The 5,474-nt window shown below is 34.5% G+C and overlaps 1 long non-coding RNA gene across 1 annotated transcript; it reads right to left on the minus strand.

Annotated features, from left to right (window-relative positions):
- Window positions 1-3,721: 3,721 nt before the first annotated feature.
- LOC107479940 (uncharacterized) lies at window positions 3,722-4,972 on the minus strand. Its single transcript, XR_008006748.1, has 3 exons — window positions 4,917-4,972; window positions 4,381-4,481; window positions 3,722-3,887 (listed from the first exon to the last, which is right to left on the minus strand). It is a non-coding gene; the product is annotated as an uncharacterized LOC107479940 (long non-coding RNA).
- Between the last annotated feature and the right edge of the window lie 502 nt (window positions 4,973-5,474).

The raw sequence follows: 5,474 nt of genomic DNA on the forward strand, positions 1-5,474 counted from the left end.
TTATCTTCGCAGCCGGATCTTGAGTCTTGATATTCCTATTTTTTTGACACTCCTTTGTATATATATAATTCTCGCGTTGGTTTATCCTTATTCATTACGTTGTCGATCGGAGTGTTGCGCTTTAGAGTTGCGATGGTTTTTGTTTACCCCTTTTTCTACAAAGGCTCCTAGTTATAATCAATCATTCATACTACTATACGTACTAAATTTTTATTTTAGAGGTCGTAATACCTTGCCATCTCTGAATTATGACTTAAGCATAAGACTCTGTATGGTGGGGTGTTACAGCGAGTGTTTTTGGCTCAAGAGTTTGATCCAATATATTCTGTCATCATGTGGATTGATTGATCATAAGATAGCTCCAACTATCCTATTTGAAGATAATACAACATGCATTACTCAACTTAAGGACGGACACGGCTGGGCATGGTTTGGATTTTTATAAATCCAAACTGGATCCATTTCAGAACCAGTTTTATGGTTCATGAAACCAAACTAGAACTGGATTGAAGAGAGAAATCAATTCTAAACCGGTTTGGAAAAACAAAAACCGGTTTTAAACCGGTTTTAGAATTTAAATCCGATTTTATTTATAAACCGGTTTTAAATCCAGTTTTACATATAAAACCGGTTTTAAATCCAGTTTTACATATAAAACCGGTTTTAAATCCGTTTTTTTTAATCCAAATCTAAAATCCGGTTTTTTTTAATTCAAATCTAAAATCTGGTTTTTTTAATAAAATCCAGTTTTAAAACCAGATTTTTTAACAAAAAATTCAGTTTTAAAACCAATTTTTGAAAATCCAGTTTTAAAACCAGTTTCTTTAAACAAAAATCCAAATATTGTTGTTGGCTTGTAGAAAAAAGCCCATGCCATGAAGATCGGTATTAATGTTGTTGGCTTGAACATCTTGCGTATCAGCTTCACTTGCTTTCTCAGAACTTTGGTATTGCTGATAAAGTAACTTTATGCACTTGGACAACTTTGACTTCAATTCGCCTCCTTTTTCTTCTCCAAAGAAGTAATCCAAGAAATAATTGACATACTCAATCTTTTGCATTGGACTAAGTACGATAGCAATCAATAACAACATATTCACCGAATCAGGATTGCCCCAATACTTCTCATACTTAACCCTCATCCTTTCTGCCATTGACATAGTACTAAAATCAACAGAATCACAAGAATAACGAATAAATCGTCCAATTGCAAATACTTCCTTCATATACATATCACTGGTAACATATAAGGTACCAGAAACACGTATAGTGGCATCACTAAACACTCACAAAAATGGTACAATGGACTCAGCATACTCCCAGTCTGAATCAGAAGGAACACCTCTCTCTTTTCCTCCATTCATCTCTCCTATATAGGTATTATCTTTCAAAGCAAGCAACTCAAATGCTTTGCGATGCTTCAAAGCTACCTCTAACATTTGATAGGTAGAATTCCACCTAGTCTCAACATCCATGCAAGGCAAGCCTTTATATTGGATTTTTTCTAATTCAACACACTTTTGAAACCTACTAGCTCTAGATGGAGAAGATCTAACATACTTTACTGCACTACGAATCCTCAAGACTGATTCATCAATCTCTTTCAACCCCTCTTTTACAATTAAGTTTATAATATGTGCACAACACCTCATGAATAAATTCACCATTCAAAATAATGCTATTCCAAGAATTCAATCGCTGCTTCAGATATTTAATTGCAACGTCATTAGATGAGGCATTATCAACTGTCACACTAAAGACCCGATTCAAATTCCAATTATTTAAACAAGATTCAATTGTTGCTCCTATAACCTCTCCTAAATGACTTGTCACTTGACAAAAATTAAGTATTTTTTTTATGTAATTTCCAATCCAAATCAACAAAGTGTGCTGTCAAACTCATATAAGTAAAATTTTGAATTGAAGTCCAAGTGTTAGTGGTTAGACATACTCTACCACAGATTGTCAAAAGAAAATCTTGCAACTTCATCTTCTCTTCAGCATAAAGAGCTCCAATATCACGTGCTAATGTAGTCCGTGAAGGAACTTTGAATCTTGCTTGTAGAGCATGCACAAATTTTCGGAATTTTGGGCTTTCAATGAAGCGAAATGGTAGCTCTTCCCCAATAAACATTTCCACAAGTGTCTTTCGCGCCTCCTCTTGGTCAAATTTGGAAGCGTTGGGTGAATTTAAAACACCACGCTCATCTATAGTCGGTGTGGTCGTTATTTTTCTTCTTTTGTTCGAATCATTATTAGGATTTTGCCTGCATCTTCTCAAATGACCACCCATTGAGCTGGTTCCATTCCCATATTGTATTAAGCTACCACAATATTTGCATTTAGCCTTCTTCTCGGTAGCATTCTCTACATCAAAATGATCCCAGACAGCTGACCGATTCTTACGAACACCTGACGGTGGAGAAGATGGTTGAGTGCTAGCAGACATCCCTGCTGCTTCAATATTACTGTTTTCAGTCATCTTGCTCTGCATATAAAACAAGGTGTACATAACTCAAAATTTGATGCCAAACATGCTAAAATTAACACAAACTAATCCAAAGAAACAGCAGCCAATAAAACTTCAGCATTAACTCTACCTTATCCCTATAAAAAGTAGTCACTCAAGCATCAGAATATGTTTAGTAAACTAAATTAGACAATTATTCTTAATTCTGATCAAAACTAAAAGTGCCTGAATCAACATAAATAATCAGACCCCATATTAATTAAATACTGTTAGTAACTAATAGTGACCTATCATAATCACAGAAAATGGAAACATTAGAATAAAAATCTGAAACCAACTTCTCCACTTAGAGCCAAATCCCTTTTCCCCCTAAAGAATACTAATTGCCCCATCCAAAAGTATCATGAGTTTTCTCAAAAGATTAATTTCATTTCTTCATCCTTGCATATCATACCACTTTATTTACAACCAAATCAGCATCCAAAATCCATCTTCCTGCAATGGAAGCATTCTGGTCGGAAAGAGTTCCCTCTAAACTTGGCTTATTTTCACTTGATTAAAAAAATTCTCAATACATGGCAATAGACACTAGCTTCATAAAATTAAAAAAGGAAATCAAAGAAATACAAAAAAGAAAGATCTTTAAAGAAGGATTTAAGGAGCAATACCGTCAACAGTATCTGTGCAAAGAATTCATCCTATAAAGGTTTTCCAAAAAATAGAAAAGGAGGAAATAGACACAGAATACAATGAAATTCAACCACCAATGAACAATAGAGACCACAGTGGAATTTGTCAGAAAAATTAAAGAAAAGGTGAAATGTGATGTCAAATGTGTGGTAAAATACAAAACAGCTTTAAAAAATGTTCGTGTCACTTGTATTCTCCCCATGCCATCATTCAAGATCAACTCAACATAGTATCCCCATAATTGCCCTTGGCAAGACACTAGTTGGAAATATTACATATTCTGGGCAATGGCTAAACTTTCTAGTAAGAACAGATTTGGGTTTATATCTGCGTTATTATAAGTTGTGATTCACAACAAAACTACCTAATGTTCCAACTTCCAACATCCCCAATGAAGTGAAATCTAACAGCATCAATATGCATGGCAAAATCGTGATAAATCAGATTCTTTACAAAATGTACACCACTATTATAGTCATACAAAGAATAAAGATAATAAAAATCCTAAAATTTCATTAAATTCATATACTTGTTTGTATATACACACTTTGCATTCTAGAAAAGAGTTAAAAGAAGAAGAATAAGGGAGTGGGCAAGGTGGATCACACCTTCACGCTTATTATAGGCTTCTTCAGATATTGTATATTTTTTCACCAATGAAGTATCTTCCAGCCAGCCACCAGATGTAACAGATGATGGATCAAGATCTACAACATGTAAACAAAACCTGCCAAAGAAGAACACAAAAATTCATCATTTGAAGTGTTCTTACTATCCCTCTTATGCAGCATTGTTCAAATTCATCATTCATCCCTGCAAATTAATCATGATATTGAGCCCACAACCATATGAAACCTTACCCCTATCCTTACTTATAAACAACTTTAACATCATTATATGGCAATATTCTAAAATTTCCATGTCCTCTAAGACCAAGAGTCCTCATGTAATTGCAATGGTGCCTTAACTCTACCTCTTTCAACAAATAAATTGGCACAACTAGCATGAAAGAATTGATTAATCATCATAATATAAACCCAACTTCCTTTCTCTTATGGCAGACCAAAGCACATGCATATTTTAGTGACCAAACATTATATGACGCTCTCAGGCAAAAAATATATCCGATGAAATTGGGTCTATCACTGCTTATTACAATATTACTATTCTATACATAATGCATGCTCCCTAGTCCAAATTTGATAAAGTAATCTACTCACCATTAAGAAATCATCTTGAAATTTCCCAGATTCAATAGCAGGCAATCTTCTCAGGAGACTTGACACTTGTCTTAACAGTGAATTTTCACAAGGAACATCACCTGCATTTTAAACAAAGGTTGAAACAATAGTTACTAATGGAAGTTTCAACAAATGTGGACCATGTATGATAATATTGTTCAAGCCAGAAACAGAAATACTTCCCATGGAAACACTGTGCACCTATTAACTTGAATGTGGCTTAGCAAACTAGTTGAGTGTTGAATTTGCTTAAAATATGTGATAAATAAAAACTTCAAAATTAGATTTTTCTTAGCAGAGATTAAGCTACATAAATGGCAGAATGCAGATAGACCAATAGAAAATTCTACAAGTAAATAAATAATCCCCCTTTTTTTAAAAAAAAAGAAAATGATTACTTTATGAATTGATGACTTTGATCCTAAATCTTATCAGTTCATCAAGGATTCAACTACTACTTAGTTTAATTAGATATTTTTCAACAAAAAGTGAACCACAGTGAAGAAGAAACTTACAGCAGGATCCATTGAAATGGAGAGTTCAAATGTTCAATACTGAGAGATTTTAAAATTTGCACATTCAATCCATTAAAGTGAAGAAGTCAGTATACTCATGAAGGAACAAAACAAAACAAATCAACAAAATAGAAAAAACCCAGATAAAACTCAGAACTCAGAACAAGGGCAAGGAGGAGGCTTACCTCAATTGATGAGCATGAGCTCTGGTGAGCCACCAACGAAAGAAGAAGAGAACCGAAAAAAGAGAGAAGACAGAGTCGCGAATGGGAGGTCGAGGACTTGAGGCAGAGAGACAGAGTCTCGAATCAAAGTGAAGACTGAAGACTCGAAGAGGTAGAGGCCGACGAACCACCAACGAGCTCCGACGAGAGGCAAAGAAGAAGAAATGTTGACGGTGGATTTGTCGGAGAGTGGATTTGGTTTCGTTGAAAGGGATTTGTCGAAGAGGAGAAGACTCAAAAATCAAAATTAGGATTTTTTTAGATCTGAATTTTAATTTGGATCTGGATTTGGATCCGGTTTAAAACCATTTAAATGGATTGGATCAAAAACCAA

This window comes from Arachis duranensis, chromosome 3, assembly GCF_000817695.3.
Source record: "Arachis duranensis cultivar V14167 chromosome 3, aradu.V14167.gnm2.J7QH, whole genome shotgun sequence".
NCBI lineage: Eukaryota > Viridiplantae > Streptophyta > Magnoliopsida > Fabales > Fabaceae > Arachis > Arachis duranensis.